This window comes from Bactrocera latifrons, unplaced genomic scaffold (assembly GCF_001853355.1).
Source record: "Bactrocera latifrons isolate USDA-ARS-PBARC rearing strain unplaced genomic scaffold, ASM185335v1 scaffold_10, whole genome shotgun sequence".
NCBI lineage: Eukaryota > Metazoa > Arthropoda > Insecta > Diptera > Tephritidae > Bactrocera > Bactrocera latifrons.
The window spans coordinates 1,333,618-1,343,511 of record NW_017534408.1 but is presented as its reverse complement, the minus strand read 5'-3'; the positions used below and the strand labels follow the sequence as shown (position 1 = coordinate 1,343,511).

General features: G+C 31.2%; 2 protein-coding genes across 2 annotated transcripts in view; one reads left to right on the top strand and one right to left on the bottom strand.

Annotated features, from left to right (window-relative positions):
• Window positions 1–9,894, bottom strand: part of LOC108966536 (autophagy-related protein 16) — a gene marked incomplete at its 5' end in the record, with an annotated part of 215,533 nt that overhangs the window by 192,252 nt on the left and 13,387 nt on the right.
• LOC108966529 overlaps window positions 1–9,894 on the top strand; it is a 128,963-nt gene that overhangs the window by 110,691 nt on the left and 8,378 nt on the right. The gene's annotated exons all lie outside the window — the stretch shown is intronic.

Below are 9,894 nucleotides of genomic sequence, written 5' to 3'. Positions count from 1 at the left end.
ATTCGAATTTCTTCTTGGTCGGGCAATGGAACGTCTGCTCCATCGTCGTCGATTGGGGCATCGGGTTCGCCTTCTCCTGGCGTTGTGCGTTCACTGCTATTCAGCAGGCTGGAGAAGTGTTCCTTCCATAATTTAAGTATGCTCTGGGCATCGGTGACTAGATCACCTTTGGGGGTTCTACAAGAGTAGATTCTTGTAGAATCTTGTTTTTAATTAACTACTAATTATTAAATTAAGCAGTCGCAATACAGCGATATTTAAAAAGTCTTTTGTTTTCGACTATTTTCTCAATTATATTACATCGATACTTTATCGATTATTTTTTATAGACTTTCATCCATATTTTTTAAGGATAAAAATGATTTCTCAGGACATGTAAATTTGTAAAAAATATATTTTCTCCGTCTTGCTCACTGACCTAAACATTCTCTGATCTCATAGATTATTCATCAAAATTTTATATTACTGGCAGAAAATTTGGAGGCGTGGCTATTCTCTTAGTTTTTTTGATTAACTACTTATTTTTAAGTTTTGCACTCACAATAAGGTGATATTCAAATATTTCGTTTCGATTTGACATCGATTATTTTATTGTTTAATTTATCGATTATTTTTAATCGACTTTTTCGATCAATTTTGCTCCTAAAAATTATTGTTACAAGACATTACTTGTTTAAATTTGTAAAATAAAATATATTTTCCGTCTTGCTCACTGACCTAAACATTCTCTGATTCGTCAAAATTACATAAATAAATGTACCTTAATCGTTTCCAGATTCGTTTTTTTTTTTTGTTTTTTTCATTTATGAAACATATCAGCTGAACCTTAATTAATTGAATGTTTTTAGAACAGTTTTCAATGATGAATACTAATCAAGAATGATTAACAACGAAAAAATTATTTATAGCCATTAAACGACTTTAATGAAGCATATAATATACATATGTATATGAATATATTTATTTATTTATAATAAAAAAGAGAGAAGAGATAAAAAGAGTTTTATTATATAAATACACAAACGCAGCACTGACTACGAGGCCTTCAGCCGCCTTGTAATTATAACTATAATGAATATAAATACATGCATAGGTTCTATAAAAACATGGCGTTTAAAACATTTTTTTTTTTTTTTTCATTTCTGTTGCTTAGGAATATAAGCCACATCCAATTACACGCCGTCTTTCACAAGTGTTAAAATAATTATTAAACATAATTTTTTTTTTTTTTTTTTTTTTTTTTTTTTGTTTTTTTTTTTTTTTTTTTTTTTTTTTTTTTTTTTTTTTTTTTTTTTTTTTGTTTTATAAATTTTTTTCATATGTCCCGCCCTTTAGTGTTAAATTCTCTACAAGCATGAATAATTTACACGCAGTAACTTGCCAGCGTGACTTCCACGATTTTGTTTGATTTATCGATTCCTGTCTACATATTGCGACACAATACATAGTCGGTTCGTGCTGAGAATCTGTCTTTGTCTAATTGCAGAGGCAAAAAAATTGAGATTTCGACTGTAATTAAGTTATTGCGGCGAACGATTATTACCACATTGACTAATTATCAGTCATGCGTCAGTTTAAATAGGTCAATAGCGATCTGAGCAAAGTAAAACTTTTTGATAAAAAAATATATAAAAATAAAAAAACAATTAAAAAATAAAATAATAATTAAAAGTTGAAACAAAAATAAAAATAAAAATCAATCAATTTAAAAATATAACACAAAAGGATTGGAGATTTATTTAATTCAAAAAAATATTTACAGCGGATTTTTCTTTAAATTAAAATATTTTGAATAATGCGCTTTAAAAAAATGTAAGTGTGTATAGAAAGTTTGCCTCATAGAAACAAATTTTATCATTTTATTTTATCATACCGATTTTACTTTAAAATCATAATCTCGTTACAACTATTTATTGTATTACAATATATGTTTCGTGGTTCGGGAAATTACGTGAATGCGCCAAAAGGTAGGCAAAATTTTTTACTGGGAGCTAGGATTAAGGGGGAAATTATCGAAAAAACTTGAATTTATGGAGTGTCAACTGAGCAAGTTATGAAATAATATTGGCCACTACAACAACAAAAGCGGACAATATTGAAATCAATTTGTTGATATTGAAAAATTGTATAGCATAGATATTGGCGCATTATTTTAAAATAAAAAAGGATTATCAATGGTTAGTACTAATCAAGAACGATGAACATATTGTATTTAAATATATTTTGTGGTTCGAGAAATGTGAACGCACCAAAAAGTAGGCAACAATTTTTTATTAAAAGTATTAAGGGGGGAAGCAGGGAAAGATAATTGAATTTATGGAGCCTCAATTGCACAACTTATGAAATATATTTGCCTAATGTCACGACAACAATAAATGGAGAAAGTTTTGAAAACAATTTGTTATGAAGGAAAAAATATTAGTTTTTTTGGCGCATTATTTTGAAATGAAAACGGAAATATTAGAATTCAACGCGTAAAATAAAATATTCAAAGGTATGCTATATACTTGGTTACTTTAAAGAAAAAACCCAATTTCAATACCGGTTCCAACAGGAAGGATAAAAGCAGGTTAATTGAAGCAAATCTGACTACGCTGGAGCTACAAAGCGACGCATGCCAACGCTGCTACGTTTCACAGTCACGCACAACGATTGCATAATTGAAAGCGATCGGCGAATATGATATGAGATCAACTATAACTGCAACCAGTACCAACAACGCAGACATCATTCGCAATTTAATTCAATTTAAAATGCTTGCATGTGTGTGCGTGTATGTGTGTGTATGTAAGCCACAGTTGTGTGTTAAAATCCAGCTACTAAAGATGCGGAAATGTTTTGCGTTAAGAAAAAGCAACGCCTTCTTTCAAACCCCATCTAATCTAATTAAATTGCATGTGAACGAGTTGCAGCGACAACAACAATCTACACCAAGATTACGAATCACGTTCGAACCAATTGATGAACGTTAGATACATATGGATGGCTCTCGTTGTGCTGACAACATTGTTAAATATCGCTGAGTGATCGACTTTTTCACGGCGCCTGTGTGCAAGGAGCCGCTACGGAGATTAGCATGCAGTGCGCATGCGCGCCACACTCAACGAATTCAAATGCTGCGCAGCCGCGTCCACCACAGCAAAGTGGTGATTTGTAAGCGCGGCTGCAACGCTAATGATGTTGTTGGTTGCGTTGGCATTGGCGAAATTGCGCAATAAGATTATTATTATTTTTTTTGTTTTTTTTTTTTGCTATTTTGCAAATTCTTTCGCGTTATTGCGTTTGCGTGCGCCGCATTTATTTGATTTGTTGCGCATGCGCAGCCGCAGTTGCAGCCACACACTTGAATCATGCCACGTAGTGATTATGCGCGCTTCCGTTATTCGAATGTTGCACACATGCTGCTACAGCAGCATCAACCACCACCACCAGAACCACAAGCGGTCATCAATGGCAATTTGTATCGTGGGTTGTGTTACAATTTTTGCATGGTTTTTGTTGTTGCTTTGCATTGTTTTTGTTTATTACATAAAATGGGCGGGTTGTTGCGTTCTTTCGTGTCGGCAGGACGATTGACTGCGCGATCGCGTCTATTGCGTGCACGCTTCGGCGTTCTACTACAACATAGACAACTAGACAAGCTAACAACAAACTAACGGTATTTGCAGACTGCTTTATAATTAACTCGAAATGAGTTGCGCGCACAATGTTGCTATTGCTGTTATTTGTTGTTGTTTACGTTTACGTGTGAACTGGTAGTCAATAGCTCGGTTCAATCACAACAACGCAGCCGGTCTGACGGTCCGACAGTCAACAGTTGGTCAGCAAAATAAGTTGTACGCACGCAACAAATTGCGGCTGACACTATAATTTACGAGTTTYATTAACTGTTTGTGTTGTATGATTCTGATTTCCTGTTTTTGAATGTGCATGTGTACCTTTTTTAGAGTACTATTAATGGCAGAATAATAACTGTTGAAGCAAAGTTGACGAAAGTAAGTTAATAATTTTTTCTTTAATATTTCAAATACTGCAGTTCGATAAATTTTACTTCACATATTCGTTTATCGACTTTTTAATTGGATTGTTTTCTTATCCATAGACATGCCTTTTCCAAAAATGATTGAAATTTAGTTTTCACTTTCTTCGTTTATCTGTTATCGATTATTTACTTTTTCTGTAAAATTGTTTACATCTTTGAACACTAATTGTCTATATTTATTACATAAAATCAATTAATTAATATGTTACTTTAAAAACTGTCGAAATATCGATTTTTTCGATAACTTGAAATCGATTAATTAATATTTTTTCGTTGTTTCAATTTTGTAAGTCATAGAAATTTAGCCATTATAAATAATATCTGTCTCAAGAGAAAATTATAATATAGATATGCCTTGTACAAAAACGAATTATAATTGAAAATCGTAGTTTTCACTTTATTTAATTATATTTTATCGATAATCTCGTTTTCTTTAATAAAATTTGCTACATCTTCGGCGCTAATTTGATGTAACTACATGCGACCATGAAATAATTAGTATGCTGCAATAGCGATTTATCGATTTTTTTCGATAACTAAAAAGCGATTAATTAATATTTTTTGTTATTTCGATTTAACAAGTCATGGAAGTTTAGCTATTAAAAATAATATCTAGCTCAGGAGCAATTATATAAGGTTAAATCGATAGCAATACGGGGACTTTAGACATCTCGTTACTCTACGCTTTTTAACACTGAGGAACTTGTAAAACATTAGTGATCAGTTGAATAATAAACACTTTCGTTTTAAATAGTAATTATACCTATATTCATAGTTCTATTAAGATAAAATTCACTAACAACACAAATCGGTCATTTTATTATTTCTTCAGATTTAAAAAAAGCAAGGCACTTTACATATGTACACAAAAAAATGCTGAAAAAATGTATATTATCATTGCAAAATTTAGTATGTACCTGAACATCAAACACAATACATATTCGTGCCGCAAATTCGTTTACTATTATCGATATATTTAAATAAAATGTTAATAATTATCGATATGTTATAAAACAACATTAATATAAAAAACTAAATGATCGTGTGCAAAATACCGATAAAGTTTTATCGATAAACGAGTGTGTTGATAAACGATAACATCAATAATCGATTGTACCGATAAACGATATATCCAAACTATTAATTTTACACAAATTTACACTTTTAATAATTTAAAAAAATCGACATCGACATTATAACATAGTTAAAAATTCAATAAATAAATAAATCGAAAAACCGATAAATTGATGGAAAGCCAATCAAGATTAAAAAATCATTAAAAATGAAAAAACGTTTTGGTTTGAAAAATCGATAAATCGATAACTCGATAAAATTTTAAATCATCGTAAACTATAAATATGGTGATCGATAATTTTGTCATAGAGGGGATAGTAAAAATATGTAACTGTTAGAAATCGACTAAAATTTTATAGTAAAATGTGTCGGAATAGAATCGGAATAATAATCGATAAATAAGCAAAAATTTAACCAAGACTAAAAAATAATTCAAAATCAAAAAAATTAAATTTTAAAATCTATACAATCAGAAAAATCGATAAACCGATAAATCGATACATTTTAAATCATCGTAAATTACAAATATGGTGACCGACAATTTTAACACAGCCAGAAGAATAAAAATATGTACCTGTTGGAAATCGATATAAATTATAGGAAGTTTCTTAATTTTACAAAATTATAATTTTTATAAAACATTTAAACAATTTGTAATTAAATAAATCCACCAATATATTTTACAAATTTTAAAGCCACAGAAAGTTTATGACATATCGAAATCGATAATTTTCCGAAATTGAGAAAATATGTATTTATAACAAAAAATAATAATAAAATTCGTTCCAAATAATTCTTATATTTTTGGAGTTCAGCTTGAGAGAATAACACATCACCCGAAATGCTCGCATGTTGATCCATTAAAAGAAATCGGCTTACACACTCATATAATTTTATGCTCTCTTCAAAATGAATGCTATCACCCATCTGAGGTCTTTCACACAACAACCGCGGTACCTGTTAGACAATAAGCAATGCAGTACACTTTTTAAATCCATGCGCACACACACATATTTCTTTCATACAAACACAGTTAGATATAAACACCTCAGTGCGAGTGAACCTTCGTGAAGCCGTTGACTCGTGGTCATCTAAGCTTATCAGCGTCACTGAGTGCTTCCAAGAAATCGCGCAGCAACCACACATTTGACCACAAAACAGCCATTCAGTAATCCAAACAAACACATGCAAAACATGCGACAACAGGGCAAGCGGCAAGGACGTTCACCTTCGCAACTGCAAGTGCCACAAGCCGAAGCCGCAGAGCGCGTACGTTCGTTCGCCTTAAATAGACAAACTGACAATAACATTTATTTATGTCAATTAAATTTAACTTTAGCAAAATCGTATCAATTGCGCTTCAAAAGAAATAAAATCCACCACAACAACAAYAAAACCAACACTCGGTAGCAACAAATCGAGCGAATGAAAAATGTTTATTGCGAACGTTAGACTGTGGCATTTGTCGGTTAGCCGCTACAGTGGGATTGTTAGATGTGCCAAATGTTGCCAGTAGCTGCTGTCGCATGCCACAGGCTGCATGCCGCAATGGCAGCTTGTTAAAAATTGTTGCTTTTTCGTGCAGCGTTAAATCTGTATCATTACAGCGCCTTGGCTGTGGCTACTGAGGTGGCACTTTACAATGCGGCCGGTGGCACCGAAGTAGCCGTTGGCAAGGTAACGTTGCGTGTGGTCCAGCCGCAGTGTTATGTCATGTTTTTTCGACTTATTTTTCTGCAGCTTTTGGTATTTGCATCTAGTTGGCTTAGCTCGTTTGTTAGCCAGCCTATCTGTTGATTAGATCACACTCACACCCGGTGCTCGCTTAGTTGGTGTGCATTGCGGTGGTGTTGCTAGTTTGCCTTTCACTATTGTGACTTTTTTTCTGATGTAGGCATGTTGGCCATATTTAAACGTATGCGTAGACGTACGTAAATGCATAAGTATATCGATAAGTTTGAGTATATCACACACTCTCTTCCTAAAATACAAACTTACTTAGTAGAAAAGACTATAACAAAACCGTTGTGTGCCATTTATTTTAGAGTTTAAAGTTGCTTTGCTTAAACAGGGATCCGAATAAAACTTATCCACGGAAAATACACTCAGCTTCTTTTTATTAATCGTCACCTAAGATGTGTTTATATTTGAAACTGTAGTAAATGAAGTTTCAAGGCTGATCTCTGGATATTACAATTTGAGCGAAAATATTTAATATTGGGGTCGCTGGTATTGAATGACAAAAGCGATTTTTTCCTAAATATCTATTATTTTCAAAAAAAAAATCGACTATTTTAAAAAATCGATTATTTAAAAAGAATTATTTAAAAACACGATTATTTTCAAAAAGTTTAAAATTTCCAAAAATATTGTTATTGAAAACCCTAATTTTAATAAAATTTATTATTTAAAATAACGATTACTTTCAACATATCGATTATTTCCAAAAATATTATATTATTTTATATTATTAAAAAAGCAATTATTTTCAAAACCACTGTAATTTTCAAATGAAATAATATTAAAAAATCGATTATTAAAAATCGATTACTTAATAAAAATTAAATCTTGTAGGTCGCTTATTTGGACAAAATTCAATTGATTTATAAGAAATTCATCATATTGCAAAAAATAATTTCTTTTTTATTACTCTTTAAAATCACACCGATTCTATAAATCGGTTATAGATGTTGATTTATCTKAAACGATTTATTGATAAAAATTTACTATTTAGCCAAAATGAGTTATTTAATAACCAATTTCAAAGATTTCAAATGCAGAATATAATTGAACATGAAGAGTTAAAGCTATCGATTTTAATTAATAATTATCGATTATTATTATAAAAAAATGTAAACTGCCAAAAATCGATTATAACTATTTCCGGACTTTAAAATTTTCGAAAAGGAAAACGGAGTGGCAACACCTACAACCAACCGATAACTTTAGCAGTTTCAACAGTTTTTCAAATCAATTAAATAGTTAAAAACCTAATCGCACCATTTATTAAAATTAAAATCGTTCTAGCTCGTATGAAAAAAAAAGAAGAGAAATAGAAAATATGGTATAATAAATATATATCGATAACATTTCAATAGTATCGTAAAATCGATAATTTTTCAGTAATAACATTCTTGAATAAGAAATTCATTTAAGATAAAGGTTTTTTCAATTCATAATTGATTTGAATGCAAAACTGATCTATGATTTCTAATCGATAACTATTGAATGTAAAGGATTATTAAAATTAACAGAAAATAAAAACAAAGAACTTTCTAATTTTTACACAGTACAAATGTTTGTGAAAGAAAAGATCTCCAAAATCCGATGAATTTATTTTTATCGACTTTAAGCGATGCGATATACCACACAATATGTTTTAAAATATGCATTAGTGAAAAAAATTAAAAATTTAAGCCTGTCACCTTTACTGAACAACTAATATATTGATATAACCAATGTGAAATTAAAACTGACATGTAACATTTAATCGATATTTTTAAAAGAAAAGTAATTAAACAATGAACAGAATAAAAACTAGTGGAATTTTGAAGAGAGGTAATCTCTGAAAATACGACGTTTTCAACAATCGATAATTTTGTAATAATCGATAGTGATAATTTCAACTCATTTCTTCGGCAATTTCCRTTTTTTTTTTTTTTTTTTTGTAATAATCGATATTGTAACATGACACGAAAGCATCTAATTAACACATTAAAGCTACATTATCATTTTTCATGTTATTAGAGTTTTCGTAAAACCACAATGGACTGCATTTGAAAAAATAACATCTAATCGATAAATGAAAAAATATGCATTAGTAAGAAATTCGCCTATATAGAAAGTTTTTGTATTGATTAAACCACGAATTTCTTGTTTATAACCAATTTAATATATCAAACTGCTTTGTAACTCCCAATCGATAACTATTGCAGGCAAAGAACTGATTCAAATAAGCTTTGAGCTCTGCGAAAAAATTGGAATTAAAAAATAAGAGTAATAATAATAATAATAACAATAAATAGTTTTAAAAAATCGGTACCTTTATAATCATCAATAAATTTATAATAATCGATAATTCTATAGTAAGCGACTTTTTTTCAATGTTTCAATATAATAATTTTATTAAAATTGGTAATTTTATAATAATCGATTATTTTTAATATTTTTATCAAAAATTTTGGAAACCATCAGCTTTCAAATAACGTTTGTTTCAATAACAATTCGATATGCCACTGCACCAAAATGAGATCCTAACAAAAGTGTTACAATGTATGCAGCGTTAAATCTATTAACCTTCTGCACTTAACTGTTTAACGACGAATTAATCGCCGCTTATTCGCAACATTTATTTATTGCGCTTATTTATTGGGGCGTATATCGCATTGCACCTGCCGAAGCAAGCATGCCAAGCATGCCACGTCCGCCCAAGCGGTGAATAAAAAACACCTCGCTTTTTAACACAAAACTCGAAGCGTGGCACATAAAAAGTGCCAACAAAAGGCGAACATAAAATTCACACAACGACTTGCCGCACACAGCCTTTTGCCACACATTCAAGCACCAGCGCTCGCCTACTCAAACAACGCGCCGTCTGTCCGTCCGTCAGTCACTCAGCCAGCAAGCGCTTGGCGGCCGTGTTAATGCCATAAATAGCAGAATTAGACCGCGCGCGTAAGGCGTGCAACAAAGAAAGCTACAGCAGCAGCAGCAACGGCGACGTCACCGATAGCAGATTAATGTGCGATAAATTTCCAAGCGCCCAAATGGTGCTGTGC